The following is a 27,401-nucleotide window of genomic DNA, read 5'->3' as shown; positions in this document are numbered from 1 at the left end:
ACACACACACACTTTTTTAAAGCCCAGAACATAGAATATCCTTTTTACATTCTTGATTCTGTACTCTGACCTTCCGCTAAATCAACATTTTAAAATATAATTTTCTCTTCTGCTTACCTAAAATGTTTGTGTACTGAATTTGCTGAGCAGCCAACACATTTGTAAAAGCACACAGGCAAGCTAAACTCACTTCCTAAGCCAACTTCACACCTGAGTATGAAGAAGGCATCTGGCCTTCAAAAATGAACTGCTTTCCTGACAAAGGAATAACTTCCCATTGCCAAGGGAGAATGTGCTCCATCTCCCACTCCCCTCTTCTTCGTCCCCCTCCTTCCCCTTTCTTCTTTCTCTCCCTTGAATTTCAGCTCCCAAATGAGGTCAGATCCCAAAGCCCAAATAAGTGGACGAGGGTTCATGTCTTCTCAGCTGAATAATTCCAGCTCACCCAAGCACACAGTGTTCACAAATAATGTTTGCACACTAGGTTTGCTGCCTGCTGGGCTGATTTCTCTCTTCCTCACCCTCTCTCTCTCTCCTTCGAAACCAAGAGCTGGAGATAGAAGAGAAAGTTTGAATCATATTCAAAACACAGAATGAAAAATACTGATTTCAAAAGAAAGAGGAGAAAACAAGAGACCTAGCCATCTTTACTACTTTTTCTTTTTTCCTCTTAAACTTCTTTACCCTTAAAGGCCCTTTACTTTGAAAAGATCTTTTGGTATTTTGCTTCATAAACTCTGGTATGAGAAAAAAATAAAAGCATACACATTTTCACAACTGTGTAGCCTTATAGAGATGAGCTCATATTTATTATGCTGTGTCTTCTGCTGATACGGGGAAACAAAAATTGACACAAAGAAAATGCTCACCTAGCTTTATTAAGACAAATCTCTCTGTATCAGTCAATGTCCAACCAAAAATAATGAAAGTCACATTTGATTATCTAAAACAGAGGGGTTTTAGTACCAGGAATTACTCAGGTGATGGAAGAGCTGAGAAGTCAGACAGGAGATAATGAGGCAAATCAGAAGGTAGCAACAGCAAGATGCAACTACTGCCTGTAGGCTGCAGGGACAAAGGAGAAGATAGGACTATCAGAACTCAAGGGCTGGAGCCACCAAACAGAAGCTGGAACCACAGCACACCTGTCTAGTAGGATCTGGAGTCCAGGAAGACAGGCAGCTGCTACTGGAGAGACCCCCAAGGTGAAGAACGTGAAGGAGAAATAACATGGCTCTTCTCTTCCTCCCTCCCTCCCATCTGTATCAAGTGCCTTCTACTGGCTGAACCCAGCTGGAAGCCACCTGATTCTGGGAGCCTGGGAAATGCAACCTGAAAATGGTCAGTCCCTTGAGGCACCAAGCAAAGCTGAGAAGCATGAGAGATGTGGCTGAAGTTCAGGTTTTGGTTCCACACGCACCCCCCACCACCACCACTTCTCCCTCCGCTGTGTCCCCACTGTCAACATCCCCACCCAGCCATTGAACAAGCTTGATGTGGGATCTGGATGGGCTGGAGATTGGGATTGCAAGGAAAAATGCCTTGGAAGTAAAGCTCAAGTTCATACCCAAATTCAGCTCTATCAGGCTCTCATCCAGGGCACCTTTCCCTTAATCGCTAGGGCTGTCACCCTGTCTAGTTTGTGTGTCCAGTCCTAGGATGTGGGAAATGCCATGAGTTCCAGACAGAGCATGGATGGAAAATTACTCCAGACCCATGTCAGGGAGCATTCAAACGAAGCTGAGCTAGAAGTACATGGAGGCACAGGGTATTTAGTCCTGTTCTCTACTGAGAGCAATGACCAACCACAGTAGAGGATACTGTGTCAGAGAAGAGATATTGCAATATCTTCCTGGATGTCCCCTGAAGGCTCCTTTTAAGCTTTTCAGCAGCCAGGCCTTGCTAAACATGTGCTCCCCTGCCAAGCTCACTCCCCACCCCCCAAGGCTGGCACAAAGCCCTTGGAGATAGAAGTGTCAGAAGACTGCTTTGTTCAGAAAATAAAGGAAAATTCAGGGCTCATGAAAGAGTCCTGAATTCACTCTTAAATAATCCACTCAGGATGGAATTCAACAAATCACAACTAAATCCTCCTTTTGACAAAATGTTTCCATCTTAATTATAACTATTATTGCTTGTGTTATTGAACATGTCTTTCTCTGTCCTTAAAAATGGAGGAGGGGGCTTCCCTGGTGGTGCAGTGGTTAAGAATCTGCCTGCCATGCAGGGGACACAGGTTCGAGCCCTGGTCCAGGAAGATCCCACATGCCATGGAGCAATTAAGCCCATGCACCACAACTACTGAGCTTGTTAGCCACAACTCCTAAAGCCCATGTGCCTAGAGCCCGTGCTCCACAACAAGAGAAGCCACCGCAACGAGAAGCCCGTGCACCGCAATGAAGAGTAGCCCCCGCTCGCCGCAACTAGAGAAAGCCCACACACAGCAACGAAGACCCAACGCAGCCAAAAATAAACAAATAAAATAAATTTATAAAAAAAAAAGTGGAGGACGAGGAGAGAAGCAAAAGTACAATATAAACAGAGGAATGGAAAATTACCCCAGCAAAGTGTAATGGCTAAACAATGACTAAGGGGGCTGTGATATGCATCAACACAGGTCCATGTGCATAAACAGTGTGGTGGGAAGGGAGATGATGTGGATGATCTTGACGGAGAGGGGGCATTTAAACTGACACAGCATTTCCTTTCCCTGGGGGGTGGGAGGGGGAGAGCAAGGTGAGCATTAGGAGGATGGCTGAGAGAGCTGGGTCCTTTTTCTTTGGTCTGGGAGGCTCTGAATGGACAGCGGATGGACACAGACCATGCAGCCCAAGCACCTTGGGATGTACTTAAAGAGGCTGAGAGAGAACACTGAAGCAGGATCTGAGGCTGGGGCTCCTGAGTCAGACTGCCTTGGTTCATGGCTCTGTCCCACCTCTTGCTTGTTTTATCACCTGAGGCAAATGATTTACTCCTTCAGAACGCCAGGTTCCTCCTCTGTAAAATTAGATGTGCCAGGCACTGTTCTAGGTGCTGGAAATACAGTGGGTGGGGTGGTGGTGGTGGGTGGGGAAGACATCCTTGCTGTCAAGGAGTTCATGTTCCGGTGGGAAGAGAAAGACCATCCACAGATTAACAAACATAGAATATCATGATGGTGAGGGCTATAAAGAAAAATAAGACCAGGTGAGAGGGAGAAAGAGTGATAGCAGAAGGGTTTGAGCCATTTATAGTGGTCAGGAAACAGCTCTTTGAACGTGTAACATTCAAAGAGATGTGGACAATGAGTGAAGGGGAGAGAGCCACAAGGTATATATGGAGAAGGTGTTCCAGGCAGAGGGAACAGCAAGTGCAAATGCCCTGTGGCTTCTGAGGCTTTTTATACAGGTATAATATAAAGCATTAGTGCAGCTCCCGGCCCATAGTCAGCACCTAATAAAGGTTAGCTATTAGTTTTAATTATAAATGGAGTATCCATAAAATACACTTTTGCTCAAGGTAGAACGGCAAGAGCAATGAGAGGATCAGCGACTCGCTCCAACTTCAGAACCTGGCTCTTCCCCCACCCTCTGTAACATTCTTCTGCTTATCAAGGCTGACGGTGCTCTCCGCGTTCAGTTACCTGCAAAGTAAAAAGAGGCACAATACATGATAACCCAAACCAGCAGATAACCCAAGGGGTCCTGTCCATGCTTTTAACACATGACTTTGGGAAGACATACTTACCTAGTTCTGTTTTATTCACTCTAGTATCAACAGGAGGGTCATGTGGTGCAGAAGTTGACATCACATGCCGAGTAATCAATTCCTGGTTGTGTGATATCAGACAAGTCCCTTTGCCTTTCTGAGCTCACAGGGTTGTTTTGAGGATCAGATACAATGACAACTATGGGGGGCCTTTGTGAACCATAAAACTGGGCTTGATTATTGCTTCATGATGAAAGTTGAGTGAATCTTCTGAGCTCACAACCACGGTTGTGGTGGGACATGACCCACCCACACTTTGGATGACTAGGAGACACAAGCCTGAGACCAACACTTCCCCCAAGAAAGTCACAAAGCCACTCAGAGTCACAAAGGAATTCTTCTGTTTTTAATACTCCCTAGGATGAGGGTTGATGACGTTTGTTTAGATCGGCATTGAAGGGGAATCATTCTGTTGTGAGCCCAAGTTGCTTAGAAAAGAGTTGATGACACTGCCAACAACTTGATTAGAACAAGCACACACTGCAGGGGATAAAGTGGGTGGGCTGGGGGGATTTCTCACACTTTTCTACTGAGATATAGACTACAAAAGTAAAGCCCTAGGCCTGACATGGCTTCACAGGAGATTCAGTCCAATACTAAGCTGCATAAGGATTTCAAGAGCTGCAACTGCGATTCTTAAGGTAGAGATTCAGAGAACCAGTATGTTCACTTCAGTCATCTTTCATTATTTCAGAATCACTGAACTTTAGAGCTAAAAGAAATGAAGAGGTCTCTGCAAATGAATTCTTCTAAATGCTGGGACTAAAAAAAAAAAAAAGCAAATAGAAGTTAAGGAAAGACTCCCTGGTGTTCTACACTTTAAGGATTGGATAGTAACAGCCCAGTGCCAGCCCAGGCTGTTATTGAGCATAGGGCATTGGGCCAGATAGAAACTGTCCTTGAAACTCAATTTAGTAATAAACACTGGCAGAAAGGGGGGACAGAGAAGGATAAAGAGGACTCATTTAAAATTCCTGACACTTTCCTCAAGATTCTTTCACAACAGCGAATATCTGATTGGGTTCAGCTAGGTCAGGTTGGATTGGGATGGTCAGCCGCCTATTTGTTCATCGTCAGAAGTTCAAAGAGAGGCTCAACTGGTATCTGACAAAGTTGTAAGCAAGCTCTCCACCCAAGCTTGATATCAACACAAGAGTCAGTGGGGTTGGGGGAAGACATGGTGGAGTAAAGAAGGCACATACAAGTCTTCCAAGAATAGTGCTTTCAGGAATTCTGGAGTCTTCCCAATGCTCCTGAAAATGCACGTTCTCAAATTAAGTTCCAATTCCCATAACTCTCAGGCAAGAACCCAGCCCTCATTCTATTGCTCAGAGGGAGATACTTATGTTACAAAGCCCAAATTCCAACCCAACTTGGAGCAAGCACTAGATGAGAAGGAGGAGAGATGATGCCAGGAAATATGTCCATATATCCTCCAAGGACCAGGTACAATCAAGGCTAGTTGTACTGGACAGGCAATGTGTCCATAGCATGCCTACCATGAATATGTTCCTTTAAAGGAAACCAGTGTCATCAAGATCTTTCCTACCTAACCTTCCCACCACCCTAGGAGCATCTCTAGTTGCTAATAATTGGCATTGGCAACTTTAGTAATCATGGCCATTCTGTATTATTTACTTATTGAGGAGAAAATATAGGGAAGATAAACTAGAAGAGTAAAGAGCAATAAAGAGGGAGAGAGACAGAGGAAAGAAGGAGAAAAGGGATAGGAAAAAATAAGGTAGAGAATGATGAAGAGGCTGCCTGATGTTGCATAAAAACCATGAGATTAGAAATCTGAACTGGGTTCAAATTTTATTTTGTGTCTAAATAGTTTTTATTCCAACCCAGTCATGGTGGGGGAAAAGAAGTTGAATAAATAAATAAAGCAAGTGGAATACCATAGTGATGTAAGCAAGTTTTCGTAAGGTTTTTGGCTTCCTTCCCACCCCTTCCCAGGGGCTGTCACTCTCTCTACCTCCATCACGGTTCACTCATTTCTTTCCAGTTCTACATCAAGCCTAAGAGAGACCTGGACATCCATACTGAGCCAGGCTTCCAAAGAACTCAGACACTTTTGGACTTTCCTGATCCGGGAAATTTGGGATCTTGAAGGCTAGGGGCTGTGACTCTTATGGAATGATTGATTGGATGCCTGATATCAGGAGGTTTAAGCTGATCCCTGAGAAACACTAAACCTTACTGAAAAAAGTGTTGGGAGGAAAATGGGTTTTCCAACCATGAACTAGTGCCCACTGAAGCTCAGTTCTTCCAACTACCCATGTTTGGGGGTCAGCTGCAGAGCCTAAGGGTATTGACATCACATAAGAGCATGATCCCAGAAGCCTGGAGCAGAGACTTGGAGTTCTGAGCTCCATGGAAGGCCCTTCATTGGTGGCCAAAGTATTAAAATGTGCTTGACAAGCAGATAGGAAAATTGGCTATATATGTCTCTACTGTAACAGAACTATTTGCTTTGAGGACTGTGCCTGGAGTTATTGCTTTGAGGGAAAAAGTGCATAACTTTGGAAAAGGATGACTTACTTCTGCAAAGAACCCTGGTCTGTGGGTCTTACCTTTAAGGACTGCATGGGCTTCCTTCTATAGTTATGTCCCTGTATTCACATTATACAAAGGCACTCACCAGGGCCTCCTGGGATCTGGTCCAGAGAAGAGGCACCATCCCAAGAGACACACAGGACAGGTCTAAGTCCTTTTGTATCTAAGGTAGACATGCAGATAGAAAAGAATATTTGGAAGGGAGAGGTCACTGAAAGAAAACTACTGATTGACTGAATATTGGGGTGTCTCATAACTTAAATGTATGAAAGGGGCAGTCCCCATTATTTATCAGTTAATTGAAATGAGTTTATTTTACCTCAAAGTTGTTGTTGGTTTGCTTTTAATAACCAATCACTTTGGAAACTAAAGAATACAGAAAAAGTATATTCTTTAGGATTCAACTCCACTCTATAGATTTTCAGAAAAAAACAAATTTGGGTTGGAATTCCTGCTTCACCATTTCCTTACCATATGACTTTGGACAAATAATCTGGAAAATGGGGCTAATAAGACACTTCTCACAGGATTTTCATGAAGATGAATGTTTTCTTGTCTAGGTGTGTGCTACTGAATAGGCATGTAGTAAGTGGGAGCTATAATCATTATTGCTGTGATTTGGGTGAACTGATGGATAATTATCTCACAAACAGACCATGGGGTTCACAGGACTCTTAACAAAAGCACATTCTACTAGTTGAGTGAGCCCCCATGAAATCAGCTCCACCGTACTGCAGAGGGTGGAGTGGTTGAGAACACAGCTTCAGGGCAAATGCCAGGACTCAAATGCTAGCCACCTTACTAGCAGTAGGAATTGGTAAATTCCTTAACATTTCTGTGCCTTGGTTTCCTCATCTTTAAAATGGGGGTAATAATACCATCTATTTCATAGAGCTAGACTGAGGATTAAATGAGATAATCCACATAAAATGTGCTTGAAACAAAAGCCTGGTACATAGTAAACACTGAATAAAGGTGAGTTATTTATTATTACATGGTCTAACTTTTACCCAGGCTCTAGCTAGAAGAATGGAGCTGTTTTTTTTGTTTTTTGTAATGTAAAGACCATGCAGTCTACTTCATCTAATTTTTTTTCACTTGTAGGGGGAGGGGTAAGGTATGAGTTCAATGGATCAGACTGGAAAAACTACCTGTGTCTAATGGTCAGTTATGGAAACCCTGGTGATATAGTGAGAAAAACCTGGTACTGATCTCACTTGGGGATTGGAGGTTGGGTCACTCATTATCTGACATATATTAAGTTTCTTGATCTCTAAAAAGAGGGCAATAACATCTACTTTAAAAGCTATTGGGAAAAGAAAAAGAAAAATGAAAAAAGAAAAGAAAAATAACATCTACTTTTGGAAAATGATGGGAGTACCACATGAAGATTTTGGCACAGACTTGGTACATACATGTTTGTTTAATTGATTTTATTGGGAAGACTCAGACAACTGGAGAGCAGTGGGATTCTAGGAAGGAGAAGGCCAGGTTGAAATGCCAGTGAGTAGTAAGAATACCACCTGTCTTCATTCTACACATGGCAGGTGGTCTGGCAAGGAGAGAGAGGTTGTGTGCTAGGATCTCATTTTTGCATAAAATAACTAGGCTTTTCTAGTGCAATTGCCCTATGATCCATATTCAATGTGGTGTATATTGCTATAGATGAAAAATACACAAAGAATTCTCAGCATCCCTCCCACAAGGAGATAGCTTACTATGGTGAAAGAAGATTTGATTCAATATGGAAACCTTTTCTTTCTCTGGCCTCCATTTCTCCTACTTTCTATTCTGGTTCAGCTACCATTTATATACCCATCACAAGAAAACAGTGAGTTAGATACACCCCTCATCCCATTTTATAGAAAAGGGAACCCAAACTCAGAGAGACTGAGGAAGGAACCCCAAAGCCCAAAGCTAGTGAGCATGAAAGCTGGGATTTTAATCTGTACCTTGAGATGCTGTGTCTTTGGCTCACTCCACTAGATACTGCAGCCTCTGGTACCCCAGCCCTGCCTGTGAATCTGTATGGTGGGGCTGCTTCAAGAAGCCAGCACTGGGCCATGCCAGAAAAGATGTGGCCGTGGGCTCTAGTTTTTCTCCCACTGTGACTTTTTGCTCATTCTCAAAACTATTTCAAAGGGAGTTGAAGTAGCAAAATGGGTCTCTGCCTCACTAGGTCTGACTTCTATAAATTAGGGCTTTATTTGAAGCAAGAGTAATTTTTTTCCCAAAAAACCAAAAATAATTAAAAAGCCATTCTAGAGGAACTTAGCACCCTATGTTGATGCTTTTCTTGGAAGCTTATAATGAGCTCATAAATGCTAATGAGGAATGGTCTGTGGCTCCCAGCCGTGCTGAGTCAAACCAGCCATGTTACAGGACAGAATTCCGATGGGGCTTGGGATGTGAGGGCCGCCCCACCGCCACTGGGCTGGCCTGCTTGCAGCAGAAGGAGCACCTCTGTCTGCTTTGCCAGCTCCTGCATTTGCCTGCTTGCACCCTCTCCATAGCAGTCTCTCTGACCTAGATTATTTCCCCAGAGGTGATGGCTCAAAAGGCCTCTTTTGCAAGTCAGCCCTAGGAGTTTTGAGTTCTCCATAGGATTGGGCATGCTCTGAGTACCCATGACTGTGCCCAGAACACAGTGAGGAGAAAAGTGGCTCCCCGTGTGCTGCCGCCAGTCTCATCAGTTAGTAGCCTCAGCCATGTGACCCTAAAGTCTCTGTATCAACCACCATCTGCTAGGAAGAAAGGGTGTGTGGACTGAAACACAGTACAGAATTTAAGGAAGAGATTATCTACAAGGTAGAACAGGGTTAAAGGAAATCAGCAAGGGATGATGAAGCCTCTTGCTCTCTCTGACAATATCCAACGTCAGAGGCATTGCCACTCCTGGGTGAACAGGGACAGGAGCAGCTATGAGTGTCCTGGCCGTAAGAGAGCGTTTCTGTCCCAGCAGCCTGGCAAGAGGGGAACCTAGGGAAGATATCCCCGGGCCCCTCCTCCTGCCTCAGCCCCGAGCAGGAGCCAGCAGGCAAGGGAGCACATCGGTGCAGCCCAGAGGCAGCACCGGGAGCACAGAGCAGGGTAAAGAAGAGCGGAGAGCCAGACTAGAGGGGCTGAAGGAAATCCCCAGCTAAAGAACCCTCCGGCCTTACCTCCTAAGACTTGCTGAAGGGACTTGAGGATTCAGGCAAGCATGTTCCCTCATCCCTGCAACCAGCTGTTCCCTCTGCCTGGTGCTTCCTCAAGCATATCTATCCATACCCGTGTCAACACTGTACTCACTTTTCAGACTTGACAGTACATGCCAGGTTCTCCTTGAAATGTTCTCTGAGCAGCCCAGTTTCCAAGTCAGCCTTGTATTGTAGGCAATTTGGTGCTTCTCTAAGGCTATCAATTATCTCCGAGAGTGAGTTGAAGAGAAGCACCATGTCCAGTATTTCCTGTGCTGTGTACAGAGCAGATCCTTCTCAAGGGATGTGAGGGTGAAGGAGCAAGGTCATCTCCTGCCCTTGAGGTCATTAGACTGTCTATTCGTGTGGTTAGTTAATTGCAGACAGGTGACTCAAACCAGGAAGAAGATGCACCCATGACAAATTTATGGCCCTGGGTTTAATGAGAAATATCTTCTCTCCTCTGCCTGGTGGTTTGAGGCATGGAAGGAATATAGAGCTGGGAACAAGGAAGTTCATCTAAGTCCCTGGGGATCTGGAAGGACACACTTTTTACATTGACTAACACAACTTTTTCACTTTGTAGGGTACATAAAAATACCAATGTATTCATCATAGAACACTGTTTAGAAATCATTAAAGGCCTTGATCTACTGTCCCCTCTCTTGAAAGCCTTTGCAGCAGTTATTCAAAGAGGGAGAAGGCAAGGAAAGGAAAAGAAATAAATGTAAATAAAAGCACCTTGAGTACCTTGCTGGCCCCCTGGTACATTCTGCTAAAAATATCCTGTTTATGGGCTTCCCTGGTGGTGCAGTGGTTAAGAATCCGCCTGCCAATGCAGGGGACGCAGGTTCGATCCCTGGTCCGGGAAGATCCCACATGCAGTGGAGCAACTAAGCCTGTGCTCCACAACTACTGATCCCACATGCCACAACTACTGAGCCCGCGTGCCACAACTACTGCGCGTCTAGAGCCCGTGCTCTACAACAAGAGAAGCTACCACAATGAGAAGCCCGTGCACTCCAACGAAGAGTAGCCCTTGCTCGACACAACGAGAGAAAATCCATGCACAGCAACAAAGACCCAACACAGCCAAAAATAAAATAAATAAATTTTAAAAATAAAAATATCCTGTTTAAATGTAAGCCTTACAATCCTGTGAGGTGGCATTCTCAATTTATAGATGAAGAAACTGAGACTCAAGAGAAGTTCTTTCCCAAAGTCACTGGTCACCCAGCTAAGCTAAAATGAATGAGGAGTCTGATGCCTGCAGGTACACAGCGCACTTTCAACACCGGCCCAGGCTCTTCTGTGGGGCAAGGTCTCAGTTCTTCAAAACTGCCATGTGTATCTTCTGCATTTCCCGATGGTCACTAATGTTAGGTCCTGGGCTTAAGACATGAAGAGCCCTCTCTGCTTCTACAGACTGGACTTTACACCCAGCGGGTGATGGTTGTCGGTGGACAGCGAGCCCTGCTGAGGTGTGATGCTGACCCGGAACCAGGAGGAAATCTAGGGCTTTTGGGATCTGTGTTGTCAATGGCATGAAGGTCCCTTTACCAGTGGGGTAAAGAGGTTGAGGTGTCCCAAGTTTCTGGACACTTGGATTCCTGGGAATGCTCCAACTTCCTTAGGAGTGGAGGGCTAGGCTTTTGGACCTGTGTTTTCTGAGAAAGGCCTGGAAATTTTGCATGGGCTTCTAGGAAATCCTTACATTTTCACTTCTTTCTTCCGCCTTCCTGTACAGTATCCTTGCTTCTGGTAAAGGCTTTCTCCCAAGCTGGAGTCTGGATACCAAGAAAAAAAAAAAAAGTCTGCATATATTCAAGGTACTGATAAGCAAACCGTAGGCAAAGCGTTCTGCAGAAGTCTTCCTTTGCAGGGACCTGCTGTCCCTGCCACTCTCCTGCTTCCTGGGATCCATGACTTGGGAATGTCTTACTAACGTGAAAACAAGTCTGGCTTGGTCTATTGCGAGTGAAGATCAAGGCCAAAACTTCCCTGTACTGAAGTGAAAAAGTTATGTGTACCATCTGGCCGGAACTAGTTAATGGGTTTTGTTTTTGTTTTTGTTTTGTTTTTGTTTTTGTTTTTTAAAAGCCAAGAATATATGGGAGAAAGAGAGTGGAAGCATTTCCAGAAAGAGAGAGCTATGTGTGAGATGGTGTCTGAAGTGTGTGCCTCCCACTGGGACGTGGGATGGGTGTGGGTGCTCACACATGGGCATGCATGCCATGCCCGCGTGTCTGCAGGTGTGTTTGTGCATGTCAGTGGAAGGGTTGCTAGGAGAGAAAGTGCACGGGTGCAGTAAGAAGTGCTGACAAATTGAAGCACAAAACTGCTAACTCCTAGGAAAGGGGGATCCTCCAAACCCCCTCCTGGCCTGCTTCCACTTCACTTTCTCCTCAGTTGCCTTCATTTCGGGCTTAGGTTTCCATGAACACTGCAGTTATTTATTTTATTTTTGTTTGAAATATTAAACAAGTCCCGAAAGAAAAAGCTGTGGAGGCAACTTGTGCCGTCTCCAGGGAGCCGTTGCACCACAAGCAGTTTCTGCAGGAGTTTAGCGAGGCTGCCCCTCCCCTGCAGCTTGGCCCCCCGCTCCGGTCTCTGGAGAAGCTCCCGGGCACCTCTGCCTGGTTGAGGACTCTGAGAATCCCAGGTTCCCTAATCTGACCCATATGTCTGTCCTCCCCAGAATGCAGCTCATCCCCCTCCCCCTCCACGGAGACCTCCTCTGGAAGGGTCTCTCTTCAGGCTGGTAGAATGATTAGCAATTGTAACGACACCATCAGCAACACCCAGAATGATGGCTAACATTCACTGAGTGCTTATTAGGTTCAAGGAGCTGTTGAAGATGAAGATGAGGCACCTGCATCAACACATTTCCCCCTCAGCACAGGTCTATCTGGTAGGTGCTATTATTATTCCCATTTTACAGATGAGGAGCCTGAGACACGGAGAATTCAGAGACTTGATTATGAAAAACAAGGTCAGTCAGGAGCCTCAGGCACAAAGTTTAAGGGAGTCACACACAAACTCAGTAATCAAGATAAATAATATTCTAATGCCACATTTTAAAATCCATATTAATGCAAAAATTCCATGATGAACAAAATATCAAATTTAAAATAAAGACAGGACCAGTAGATTCCAGTCCAGTCTGTGTGGCTGCAGCTCTCTAGCCCCGTGCTGTGCTGCTCAGCATTCATTTAGGGCTCAGGGTGTGCCGAGCAGGGTGCTTGCTTCTGCCGGACGTACATCTCACTCATTCTCGTAGCCTGGTGTGGTTGTAATCCTCACTGAAGAGATGGGAAACCTGACCCTGAGGGCCAAGGGCTTTCTCACTTTCTGCCCATTGTTTGCTTATGTGTGTGTCTGGCTTCAAAGAACAACAAACCCAGATGGAATCTCTAGCAGGACTTGATCCCAAGTTCCCTCTGAGTCCAGTGCTCTTTCCATGAGTTCACAGCTGCCCTTGGTGACCAGGCCTCCTCTCCCTCCTTGGCCAGGAAAAGAAGCTGATGGGCAGGAGGGGGAACCTCTTTGGGAGGCACAGGCCTCAGTGTGGGGTGGAGAGAGCAGGGAGGTTATGATTCCAGCAAGTCAGTTCTGACAAGCAACCTTCTGCTGCCTCCACCGAAGCTCCCCCGAGGCACCTCAGGCTCAGCCAAGGGGTCATCCTGCGCCAGCAGGATGCAAATGTATGAAAGACCCTTCTCCTCTCCAGTTCCTCCCCAGCCTGCCCGGGGCCACCTTGCCCACCAAGTCTCCCCCGCCGCTCCTTCTTGACTAAACAATACACAAGACAAAGGTGTGCATGTGCACACGCCTCCATCCCCACTTTTTTTTTTTTTTTTTTTTTTTTTTTTTGCGGTACGCGGGCCTCTCACTGTTGTGGCCTCTCCCCGTTGCGGAGCACAGGCTCCGGACGCGCAGGCTCAGCCGCTCCGTGGCATGTGGGATCTTCCCAGACCGGGGCACAAACCCGTGTCCCCTGCATCGGCAGGCGGACTCTCAACCACTGCGCCACCAGGGAAGCCCCATCCCCACTTCTATCCCGGCTCCTCTAAGGAGGGGTCCCGAGCTTGCAGGGGGATGCAGGGAAATGTGGAAGGAGGTGGAAGACCCCAGAGCCAGAAGGCAGCTCTTGAAGAAAGAAAATGGAGCCGTTCTGTTGTCATGCCCAAATCCAGGTCCCTGGAACAACCACGGTATGGCACACACACCTGCTTGACTGTGCTCTCATTTGCCAGGAGCAATATTTTGGCACATTTAAGGCAGATGGGGAAGGAATTCTAAAGGGGTCAAGGAGGTGGGGTCAGGTGAAGTCATCTCCATCCATCCCTGTCTCTAAGAAGCCCAGACACCGTGGTCTCCCTCCAGCTCCTGAGGCCCCATTGTAACATGTCTCCTGTTTACCCTATGGCTGCCCCTTGACTTCTAACCACCGCTTCAACCTCACCTGTCCTCTAGGGTGGGAGAAAGAACAGGGGCTTTGGAGTCAGGCAGGGGTAGTTTCAAATCCAGACTTTCCTTCCTACTCACTGTGCAGACTGGGACAAGCTGCTTGTACTCTCTCACTTGTTAAGTAAAGTAGAATAATGGTGTCTACGTAAAGAACCTGGAACAGTTCTCAGCAAAATGAATACTAACCCCCGTGCCTGTCTTCTTTAAGGCCCTTTCAGCATGGCTTCATCTTGCTTGCTCTTAAGAGTGATAGAGGCCGTTTCAGAAACTTGTAAAGATCATCTTTAGTATTCAGCCTTCACAGCAACTTCTTAGGTTTCCCCACCTGCACCCTGCCCCCAACATGCAGGATCCAACACACCTCTTTTAATGAGTCATCAAGATGTGGACAAAACCAAGTGTAGATTGTTTTAGAATCTTCACTCCAACTCACTTTGCCTCTTCTCTCCTATTAACTGCTCATGATGGAGGGCAAGGGGTAGGATGGTGATGTCCACTTTCATACTCACAAAGAAGAGGAAAACCAAACTCAGGAAGCAAGAGATATGTTTTGAACACTTGAGGGCGGGGGTCATACCGCTCACACACACTGCCCCACACCTGAGGCACTGAGCATAAGGACTGATGGAGATCTTACAAGGCACGATGCTAGGACATAAGGGCACTCCATAAATAGCACCCTTTTGCCCACTAGAATTCTGAGCCAACAGAGGAATAAGAAAGAAGAAGAAAGCAGACGGAGAGCAACATATTACCTTTGTTACGGATAAAGCTGGTGAATGGGGCTTAGTCTGGGGACAAGTGGGTTTTCTCATTCTGAATCCCAGAATTGTGGGGAATTACCCACTTGTTACTGACCTTGCTGGGCTGAGGCAGGGTCCCCTGCAGGACAGATTCTGTCCCTGTAAAACTTGAGACCTAGAGGGGCAAGACGGAGCATGTGTTTCCCACATGTGGGCTCGCTCCAAGAGAAACAGGACAAAGAAGGGACCAGGCTACACTTTCCCTTCCAAATTCACCAGATTAGGTCACTTCTCCTCCAGGGAAGGAGTGAGCAGATGAAGAGATGCCAAGAGTGTTACTCTAGTGGAGAACCCTTCACTTAGAAGGAAATATCAGGAATGAGGAAGATGCACTCAATGGCCTCCCAACCCCAATACATTTTCTCTCAATTTGATAGCAAGAGCAAAAGCAACAAATATATATGTGTGTGTGTGTGTGTGTGTGTATATATCTATTAATATGTAATCTGCTAGGCATATATATGTATATGTATACATATACGTATATGTATATATATACACACACATATGTTATCTAAAAATTAGAAAATAATAGTAACTATCTTTTAATAGTTTTGTGAACAATAAATGCACTTAGCACTTAACAAATGCATTTAATAAATTCTAATCATTATAACAACTAGAACAGTAACTAAACACAGGAATAAGAGGCATTTATTTGGTCACATTGATTCAGTCACATTTACTAGGCAATGGAAGTTGACACAAATACACAGATACACTTAAATCAAAGCAGAGTAAGAGAAGCAGCAAAAAGAAGAGCTCAGCAGAGAGAGACTGATCAAGAAAGTTCCCATGGCCATGGTGATATGTGCAATAGATGTTCTGGAAATATGTTCTTAGTCAAAGAAGTTGGAGCAGAAAGAGTAGTCCAGTCTGAATGAGGTGTTATATTCTTGAAGAAAGTAATAGGAAGCAAATTTTCACATTTTCATCCACATCCCACCAGTCTCTCTTTGGGCTTGTTTCCCCCCTCAGGTATAGGAAAAGTAGCAGCGGAGATGAGTTCGGCACATCCTTTCAGTTAGAGATTGAGGTGTACACACCCTTCCAAACCACTCTTCCTAATGTCCGTGTCCTTGCCCCTACATAGGGCGCTGTTTAGAGCTGAGAGTTCATCTCTGTCTGGTTCTAGCACCTCCCTGTTAACGCCCATCCCTTAGTGGACAATTCTGTCTTCTCGCTGGTTGGTGTTTGCCTCTGTTCCTCTCTGATGCAGTCCCTCCAGGCCACAGCAATAACCTACTCCCTCTCCCAGAGCCCACACCCTACCACGGCTGGCACCCTTTTACCAAACTGCATCTCTGGGTGTTGGTGGCGCAGAGCAAGCTAATGTCAGCATTTCCAGCTCCCAAGCCAGTCCCTCTGGCCCCTTAACCACACACCATGCCATCTCCTGACTTTCGCCCTGTGTGTCAGCACATTCTCAGTTTAAGCTAACCCAGCCACACTCCCCTGGAGACACATGAGAGCACCTCTTTAGCCTAGATGCATACATTTTCTCATGGTTCAACAGAAACTGTGGCCACTGAGCTGTAGAAGGCTACAAGCCATGTTAGAAAAACCAAAACAGAACCCTGTGAGCCTGCACGAGTAAGGAGTAAGCAGTCTTTGCTGGGTTCTCTGTTTTGGGGTCCCCGGGCCCACGGAGGACACAAATTGGATATCCCAATGTCCAAGTCAGTTGAAGCTTGGCCACTCACATCCAACTCCTGTTTTATTCTAGTTGTGGCCTGGCAGAAAATTCAGCAGCTGCCTTTGTGCCTTAAACTCAGCTACTAACACTCTCATCTGAGTCCTTTTTTCAGGCGTGAAATGGAATCTTCTTATCAAGGACCAAACTCAGCTTATTGATTTTCCAATATTAGGGGAGTGCTAGAAACAACTCCTTGACTTTGAATCTGCTCCAGGCAGACAGACAGGTCAATACAGAAAGTCGTTTGAAAGAGAAGACACCCACACGGTTTCTTATTTGGGTTAATACCACTCCTGCTCAGGGACAATGGTTCTAGGTCCAGAGTGAACTTGACTAAAGCAAAAGCATTAGAAAATCAGTCCTTGGAAATAAACAGTGTTCTCTATAGCTTTTAGTGGAAACTGCTTTGGCTGAACACACCCATAAGAGATGACACTAGTTCTACCCAGAACGGCCATGCTGTTCACAACTAGTCACCCAGGCTTAACATTCAGCATCATTCTGACTCCCTCCCCTCACTCATTTTCCACGTTCAGTTGGATGAACTCAGTTTGGCTGCACAGTATTCTTCCTTTCCAGTACCATGGTGACCACCCAGCTGAGATCCTCTCCCACTGACCTTCACCTGGATTATTGGAATAGCCTCCTCCTCCTCTGATTCTTCATTTCTTCCATCTCAACCCACCCAGAACTCTGAAACCAGATTTATTTTCCTGACTTTAATCCACTGTTAAATCATTTTAATTGTTCCACATGTGCCCCCTGAAAGACCAAAAGTGTCCATTAACAGATGAATGGATAAAGAAGATGTGATATACATATATGTGTGTGTATGTGTATACATATATATATATATATATATATATATATATAAGTATACACATACACACACAGAAACTCACGCACAGTGGAATACTACTCAGCCATAAAAAAAGAATAACAATTTGCCATTTGCAGCAATATGGATACACTTGGAGGGTATTATGTTAAGTGAAATAAGTCAGACAGAGTAAGACAAATACTGTATGATATCACTTATATGTGGAATCTAAAAATGTACAACAAAATAATGAATAAAACAAAAAAGAAGCAGATTCACAGATATGGAGAACAAACTAGTGGTTACCAGTGGGGAGAAGGAAGGGGGAAGGGAAACATAGGGGTAGGGGGAAGAAAGGATATTATGGAATTATATTAAATCATGTGTGTGAAAGTTTTGAAAACTGTAAAGCACTATAGAATTTAAAGAGTCTTTCATTCAATAATTTTAAAAAAAGACCAAACTCTTTAATTGACATCCAATGCTTTCTAAAACCTTGCCATGCCCTTCCAGTCATGTGATGCTTCTTCTCTCCCTGGACCCCAAGATACAGTCAAGCCCCATAATTTACCATTGCCCAAATTCCATCTTCCTGTGCCCTGACTTTCTTTTGTAGAAAATAAATCTTATTCTTCACACCATCTTGCCCATATTATCTATCTATTGACTAAAAACCATCCCTTCAGGTCTGTTCTACAGTAGGAGCTATTTGTGATTGGCTGGCCCAAAACCCCTTTATTTGGGGATTTCACTTTTCTTCCACGTGCCTTTCACATGGTAGGTACCTGACCCCGCATGGCCAATGCAAGTATTCCATCTGCAAGCCAGAGTGATTTGTCTAGATTTGATGATGAGAGATATCCAGGAGTAATCAGGGTCTTCTCGAAGGTTGGACAGACGGGTGTTGGAGACGAGGCAGTCTGTGAGATAAGTGCTCCCAGCAGCCATCTTTCTTGGCACCTGGACAGAGTTGTGCCACTCAACTTCAGGCTCTGCTTTACATGTTGGCTTCACTCTCAGGCAGAGTCCTGGTACCATTACAAGCCTTTGTATACATCTGTATCTGAGGTCAGATCTGCCTTTGGACTTACCAGTTGCATGAAGCAATAAATAGTTTCCTGTTTCCTTTCAATAAATTTTTTTAAATAAATATTTCCTTTAAAAAATAATTCTCTTTTTGCTTAAGTTGAAGTTTGGTTTCTGCCACTGATAAGTTAAAAGAGCCCTGAGCAGTACATTCCCCACATTTTGTGACAGATACGAAGAGACATACACATATTCTGCCTTGTAGTATTTACCGGAGGGTATCATTTCTACAGAGTACGCTGTAAACCACTCCAGGGCAGTATATCTTACACACAACTTTGTCCTCTGTGGTACCTAATACTTAATAGGACTTCAAACATACTTTTCACTTGGTTGAGTGAACAAGAAGATAAATATTAGACAAGCATAACCTGTTCCCCAACATGCTTCTCACTGACCACACTCATCCATCCATAAACTCTGGAAATATCAAATACACATTTTGTTGCCAAGGACATTTCCAATCCGTAAAAATAAAATAAAATAACATTATCTATGTTTCCAGACTTTATGGACACCATGTAGAATTCTAAGGAAAACATGACTTGGGGGTTTCATGGATTCAGCCTTTCCCACAGCTCTGGGTCTGAGCTGAGTTAGCTGAGAGATGTTGTCTCAGCTCCAAGGGCCTTAGTAATTAATGCCCAGACTCTGCTGGACTTGGGAACCATATAACGGCTGAAAGAGGCTTTTAAAGATGAGAGGGAAGCAGTCAGACCTCTTGAGGAGCACCCTGAAAAGGGAGTTAGCATCAGAATATCCACGTGAGGAGAAAACTAGCCAGACAATCCAGACACAAGGGCCTGCCCACCATATTTCCTCCGAGCTGGGGCAAGGTTTCTACCTCATTCTACGAGAAGATGATCTGTTTATCTAAGGGGGTTTTAAGGAGTGCTTCAGCTTTTTTAGTGGTTGTGTCTTTTTCTAATTTCCTGTTTATTCTCCCCACATTTGGGGTGGTCGGCCCATGCCTCTTGACAGGGCCCTTCTTTGGTGCTGGCCGGTGTTTGCTTCTGACTTTCTTGCCCAACCAGGCCCCACCTACCCCAAACCACCATTCTTCCCTGTTCTTTGGAAAGAATCCCATGGCCCAGTGAGTAGCTGTTTCCAGTCAACTAGCCAAGTGGAAACTGAGTCAGAGCCCCAACCCGCCGTGCTCCCTGGTGCCTCTGAGGGTGGTGGGCAGACAGCGCTCCAACTGCCATTCTCCCCTCCCCTTCCCATGCTTGGCAGGGGAGCCCTTGATTCTCCCCATCTGGCAGTACAGACCCCTCATTCCTTGCATGCACCTAGAAGATTAGGAAGATGATGCCACACCTGACCAAACCTGTCCCCTTTCTTCATGGCAGCGAGGGGCCAGAGGCTCCCCAGTTGGGAGCAGACATCATTGGTTGGGCGAGTGGGGGGCATGTCTTTCTCTCTGAGGTCAGACGTCTTCCTACAAGAATGTCTTGCTTGCTCCTCAACAGGGTTACAATCTGGAAACTGGAATAATGTGATTTGAATGAAACTATTTGAGTCTTGTTCGTGTGAGTGCACACGGGTCCACCATGGATATTTGTGCATACAAGTGGGTGCACACACAGGTGAACATGCACATGTGCCAGCCCTTATTTGCACACTACCTTGCACAGAAATGTGAAAGAAGAAGGAAAGTGGAAGAAAAGGATAGAAGGACCAATTCAGAAGAAAGACAAAGGTAGATAAAGACAAAGATCAAAAGAGGCATCCCTTCTCCCACCCTATCCTAGGCCCTTTTGCCTCCTTGAGAATCTCACACTAGAAAACTTTTCCTCCCTGTCTTCTGTTTACAATCTTTATTTTCTACTTCTTCCCTCTGTATATAAATATTCTTAAGTCTTGCTCTCAAAAGAAAGCAGGAAAAAAAAAAGGAGAGAGAGAGAGAGAAAGGCGGGAGGGAAGGAAAGAAGGAAGGAAGGAAGGGAGGGAGGGAGGGAGGGTGGGAGGGATCCTAATGGCCCTCCACCCTTGCTGGGCTGTGATTGCAGGTCTCTGCTCTACTTTCTAGCCAACCTTCCAGAGAGCAGTCTGCGCTCACTGATTCCTTGTGCTTACCCACTCTTGCCTCTCCAATCCATAGTGATCTACCTTTAGTCCCTACCATTACACTGAAAGGGTTCCAGCCAAGGGCACTGTAATGAACTGAATTGTCTCCCCCAAACAAAATTCTATTATTTGTTTTACTGGAATGTACTGGAACATCTCAGTTCCTCAGAATGTGGCTGTATTTGGAGATAGGGCCTTCCAAGGGGTGATTAAGTTAAAATGAGATCATAAAGGTAGGGCCCTAACCCAATAGGACTGGTGTCCTTATAAGAAGAAGAGGAAGCCTCAGGAGTGCCTGCACCCAGAGGAAAGGACATGCAAGAGTGTGGCCAGGAAATGGCCATCTGTAAGCCAAAGAGAGAGGCTTCAGGAGAAACCAACCCTGCCAGTGTCTTGATCTTGGACTTCCCACCTCCAGAACTATAAAACAATGAATTTCTGTTGTTTACCACCCAGTTTGTGGTACTTTGTATGGCAGCCCTAGCACACTAATACAGGCAGCAATGATGTTCTTATCAAATTCAAAGAGTGCTTTGAGTCCTTGCCCGCTGAGCCTCTCTGGAGCCTGTGACGCTGTTAGGACTCATGACCCCTGAAACTCTCCTCTGTTGGTTCTTGTGAGGTATCTCACCCCTGGTTTTTCTTCCACCACTGGCTACACTTTTCAGTTCCCTATACATGCTCATCACTTTCCCTACATTTGCATGGCTTCCAGGGGCTCTAACCTCAGCCACCTTCTCTCTTTACTATGTATTTTGCACTGAATCACCCAACCAAATCCATGACTGCAACTGCTTCCGTATGCGATGACCATGACATCTAAATCTCCCACCCAGACCACTCTCCTCCTGTGTGCACAAGCATCTCCTGAAAATCACTACTGGATGACATGAGGTTAAACTTCACATGACAGATAGCAAACTTATTGTGTATCCCTCCTGTCCCTCAAATTTTATTCCCCTCCTATTGCTGTAGCCAGTAGATTTATAACTGCCCCAAATGGGAATCCTTGTCTTTTCCTAAACTTCCTTCTTAATGCCCCATATTTAATTGGTAAACAAATCTTATTGTATCTCCCTCTTTGCTATGGGCTGAATGTTTGTGTCCCTCCAAAATGCATATTGAAACCCTAATCCTAAATATCGTGGTATTTGGAGATGGGGCCTTTGGGAAGTAATTAGATTATGAAGGTGGAGCCCTCATGATGAAATCAGTGCCCTTCTAAGGAGAAGAAAATCAGCCTTCTCTCACTCTCCTTCATGGAAGGACACTGTGAGAAGGCAGCAACCCGGAAACAGGCTCTCCCCAGACCCCAGCTCTGCTGGCTCCTTGACTTCCCAGCCTTCAAAACTATGAGAAGTAAATGTTTATTGCTCAAGCCATCCAGCCTCTGGTAATTTGTTATAACAGCCTGGACTAAGATACTCTTAAATGTCTCTCAAATTGTTTTTTTCACCCACCCTTATCTCTATTTCTCTGCTCATTTTAGGGTTCTTATCTTTTTTTACTGGGATTATTGGAACCATTTCGAATAATTATTGAAATAATTATTGGAATAATAATAATAGTGGTCCCATGTCTTCACTCTCATTTCCTTTATTTTATCCTCACTCTTGGACCAAAAGAGTGAACTCTATAAAATATAAAGATAATCTTAACAATAGGCTGCTTAAAAATCTTTCAGAGGCTCTACAGAGTCAAAGTTAGCCCTCCTGCATGGAAAAACAGCCCTTCGCAAGGTGGTCCTGCCAACCTCTCCAGCCTGTGCTCCCAGATTTCTCTGCGTTTCTCCCAAACCCAGCTGCTCCCAGTGCCTGAACTCACTGCGCTCTGTCACAGGCTGCCTCACACCTCAAGGCTTCGTACATGATGTCTCCTCTCTCTGGAGTGTCCTACCTCCATCGTCTGGAAGACTTCTCACCCTCTGTCCGATCTATGCCTAAATGCTATCTCCTCTGTGAAGACTTTCCTACCATTCCTGGAACTGACTTAAAGGATACCCTTTTGTCATACATGATACCTGGCACATTTCTTTAATAATATTCTTTTATAATTGTGTATATGTCTGGCTTCCAAACTAGACTGTAACCTCTTTGGAGGCAGGAATTTTGTCTTTCCTCCCTCTTTGTACACCCATTACCAGAACAGTGTCTGCTAAGCCAGTGGGCTTGCAACCATAGCAAATATTTGTTAAGTGGATGAGTGAGCAAAAAGAAAACCAGATAAACAGTGATTCGAAAAAGAGAGAAAAGGGCCACAAACCCAAAGGCACTGTGGCTTTGAGGTAAATGAGTCAGAAAACAGAAAAATCGCCAGGTTGCTGCAGCATCAGTACTCAGCATATCTCTAGGGGTTGGGAGTAGAATCAGGGAGAAAGAAAACAGTGAACTAGAGAGGAAATTCTGTATGGACCCATAATTGTGGTGAAAATGGTAGCAGCCTGAACTATAATTACAATAAGGAATTACTGGCTGTTAAACTAACTTGACGCAATTTAACTCATTAATTGGTTTTTCAGTAATGAAAGACTTGGTCTCTGTGGCCTGGGAGAGTGGAGTTAGTTCCAAAAGGAAAGTAAGGAGAGAAACATTTCATTGCAACATCAAGATCTTTCTAGCAATAAATCTGCTTATATTGGGTCAAAATGTAGCAGTCTTCGTTCTGCCACTTACAAGTTCTGCAAACTTGAATAAGTTATTTAACCTCTCTGAGCCCAGTTCCCTCACTGTAAAATGGGCACCATAACAATATATACCTGAACATAAATATTATAATGATTTCATGTATTTAGTGGATTATAAGCCCTCAATGCATATTGACTTTTATTAGGAGTGAAAGTTCTCCATAACTGAAACTTTTAGAACAATTGTGGACTAACAACTAAGTGCAGATATTTTTCTTTTTGCTTTCTCTCTCACATTACACTTATTTGTATATCTTATCCCCAGTAGATTATTAATTTTTGAGGGCATGGTATACATATGTTTTATTTTGGTAATCTCCAGATTCCTTGGACATAGGAAGCAATTGATAAATATGGATTGGGGGATGCAGACCATTTAAGCATCAGAGAAAAGACTGGATTAGGTCACCTTCAAAGTTTGCTTAGATGCTAAACCTCTCTGATTCATTCATTTATTCATTCATTTACTCAACAAATGTCATTGAGTGGCAGCCATGTGCCATGCAAAGCCTAGCTGTTGGGGATACGATGGATTACAAAAGCAGACATGGTCTCTGTCTATTGATTCTATGTCCCTGTTAGGTTAAAGAGCTGAATGTTACCTAAACTTCACCCTTTATCCCTTGAGCTGTCTAAATGCTAGTACTGCAGTTCTTTGTTTTGTTCCCACAAACCACTTGCTCACTTTGTGTTATCCTGGAAAGTCTCTTAGGAGGAGAGATACCAAAGAGGAACAAAGTAGGAGTGGCTATTTTCCAAAGCACATGGCTGTTTTCAGAAATGCAAATCCAGACCTCTTAGATAATAAGGAAAGAAACCTTTATAGTAGCAAAAAGTCTAGGAAGGTCTCCAGTTAGTGCTAACCTCTTCCATTATACTTTGATAGTCCACCCTCAAAGCCTCAATGCAAGGCAGAGTTTGAGAGGTGGACACATGACCTTAGAAAGGGTGACCTTCTGGTACATAGAATCTAAACTCAAGGGTGGAAAATCCAAGTGGAAATGAAGAAACATAGAACCATATGCTCAGATGTAGAGGCCCTTCCATGTAACGGTAATGTAACAAATTCCATGAGTTAATAAAGGATGCAAGCCATTCTCTGGAGAATCCCAGAGGCTGTGCATATTTTGTTTTATATTTTTTTACTTAGAACACAAGTCTTTACACCCTGCGGGTCATAAATGGCCTTTGGGGATCTGTGAAGTCCTAAAATTGCATGCAGAATTAAGCATGTAAGTTTTTCTTAGGGAGAGGCTTTATAGCTTACATGAGATTCCCAAAGTGATTTCTGGCCCTCCAAAATCTCATGTTAATAGCAGACTTATTACTGAGCAGTTATTCTAAGTTGGAGGCAAATGGAAGGCTCAGGAGTGCATTCCCATGGTGTTCACAGCAACCAGGTCAATCAAACTCTCACCTGCTTCTTAGCACATCTCCCATAATTCTTCCAGGAGGTTTGATTCAAAAAACCCTGAGTATTCCATAGCACTCAGTGTAACATAGCACTGAGGGAGCTGTGTGGAGAGGTTGACTTACTAGAAATTGACCTTCTGCCAAAGGACACAAATGGCTCATGTTGACCCACAAGGAGGGGATATCACAGGAACAAATACTACAACTCCTCTCTATCCTTCAGTCACTCACTGAGGTTCCCTATTGCCTGAATTTAATGGAAGCCAGAGGACAGGGGAGCCCATTGATGTAGGCCATAAGGTCAGCTTCCGTAAAGTGTAGAATAGATCTGGAAGGGGAAACTGAAGACGTTCCAGCACTGTTTGTGTGTGTGTGTGTGTGTGTGTGACCTACATGTAGGGGGTAAGTAATCTAAATTTAGATCTACTAATCTTTACCTCTGGCAAGTTAAGCCACAGGAAATGGGATAAATAAGGGACTCAATTTCTTGCTCACCTCACAGTGTCAAAGTCACCGCAATTAGGAGCTCCCCATGTGTTCGTCCCTAAGACTGGCAACAATCCCATATAGTAAAAAAAAAAAGGTAGAGACAGGAATGGAAACCAGATCAGTGTGATTCCAAACCCATGCACTTTTCACTACATCTTGACACCCCAAAATGGGAAAGATACTTGGAAAGCTTGTGCAGAAGGTGCTCTTGGAGCTGAGTTCTTCTGCTTGGGGGGAGGTAGATGGGTGAGTGATGGAGGGCACAGACTCCAGGGTCAAATTTTACAGGACTGAGCCAAGTGTGGGTACTGTTTGAGCAAAAACTGTTTTCATGTCCGTTATGTGTATGAACACTAGCTCATGCTCACACACATAACACAGTCACAAACACACAGCCTGCTGCAAGAAACTCATTGAGAATGAGTAAGGACAGGGCCAGAGAGAAGAGCATGATGGGCTAGTGGGAAAATTATAGAGGAAACCCTAGTATTAAACAACTCCAACAATATTCACCAAAGAAAAACATAAGAATAATATGAACAGAATTTTAAGTCATGACACAAATATATAATAATTCAGGCTCTGCAAATGCAAAGACCAATACAGTTGATGTCTAACATAGTACTTTAAAAAGCTCAGTAATTGCATTCAATGCCGAGAGGTTAACAATGATGGACTGTTTTCTTCTAGTTGGATTATTTTGGCCCATACCAAAACAGCAGCCTGGTTGGTAGAATCCACATCTTTCAAGGCTTTGCTGGTCCTATGTATGGTAGCAACAACTCCTGAGTCCTCCCGATACCCTGTCTCTTTGTCCTGCAGTTCCTCCTCCATCCCGGGTAGTGAAAATGGGAGTAATGTGCCTAAAAGGCAAATCTTACTACCCAGCCAGGTGTTTGCCTTTGCTATACCATGAGCTGGCTGTGTAACATTGGGGCCAGGCCAGTCTCACTGTGGACCTCAGTTTCCTCACCTGTAAATAAAAGGGTTGGACTAATGCTCTCTGTCTCCATGTTTGGTCACTCTATGTCTTATACCTCTCCTAACATTTTGGTTCCCTAAGGCCTACACACATGTGTAATGGCTGCACGTAATGGGCACCCTGTAAACACTTGGAAACTATAAGGCTCATCTCGGTTCAACAAATATCTCTTAAGTCAAATTCTCACTGTGTACTTAGCTCTTGTATTGCTCCATTCAAGTTTATCCCACCAAAGTTCATTTCCAATAACAATCTTCAATTTTATTACTGCCAGGAAATACTTAAGGCTTTCTAATCCTTTCTAGGACTTTTAGTCTCCTGGATTCCTGTGTGTATTTTATATGTCACTCCCACGTTCCAGCCTCAGTAAGAGTGTAGGTAACTCCATGTACAAAAACTTAGTTATTTCCAAATTATTGAATATTCTGTCTCCATTTCAAAAATTCCCTTCTCACCCTTCTCTGCCAATCATATTCTGCGTTTCTCTGCCAAACGCAGTCATGAACCTGTCCACACATGCTGCCTTCTTGAAACATTCCAAGACTAGCCCTAGATGACTCCGGTCACTTCTGTTTCTTCAATCACTTTGCTAACCAGATATTTTATTATCTCTCCCCTCTTGCTCCTCTGTGGTGCTTTGAGCTTATGCCTGTCATGTTGGTTATATCTGTGAGACTGAGGCAAGTTTTATTTTATTTTTTATTAAGTTCTCTGCTTGAGCTATATTTCTCCATTAGACAATGAGTTGCTTAAAAACTCAACCACATAGTTTCCTTCCTCTGTGATTCTGAAGAATGCCAAGAACATAGCCCTGTCCTTTGGGAGGGAAAAAGAATCTGCAACCTGGAGAAAACCAAGGACAGGGCCAAAGGACACACATACAATGGTGTGCTCATCCCCCAATGTGGTGATGTTGTTCATTTATAATATCACTACATTTTATTTAGCATGTAAATTAGCGTGGTTCCAAAAGCAAAATCTAAACAAAAGGTATACTCAAAAGAGTGCCATTCCCCACATCACTATGCATCCTTTCCACTCCATTTCCCCATATCCCTTACAGGTAAAACATTTTATTCATTTTGTCTTTATCTTTCCTCTGTTTCTTTGGCAAAATTAAACAGATATTATATATATGTATATTTTCTTCATTCTTACACAAAAGGTAGCATGATATACATTGCATGTGTACTCTTGCTCCTTGTTTTTTTTGCTTAATAATATATCATGAAAGTCACTCCATACTAGGCATAGAGATCTTCCCCCTTTCTTTTACAGCTCTGTAGCCCGTAGTTTACTCAGTCTACTATATAGACACTTAGGTTGTTTCCAGTATTTTGGAATTATGCACACAGCTCTTCATTGCAGCATTGTTTATATGTATTTTCATACTGTTTGATGTATACC

Source organism: Mesoplodon bidens, assembly GCF_964165515.1.
Source record: "Mesoplodon bidens genome assembly, chromosome: 8".
NCBI classification, from domain to species: Eukaryota; Metazoa; Chordata; class Mammalia; order Artiodactyla; family Ziphiidae; genus Mesoplodon; species Mesoplodon bidens.
The sequence above is the reverse complement of the archived record's forward strand: the minus strand, read 5'-3'. Positions refer to the sequence as shown.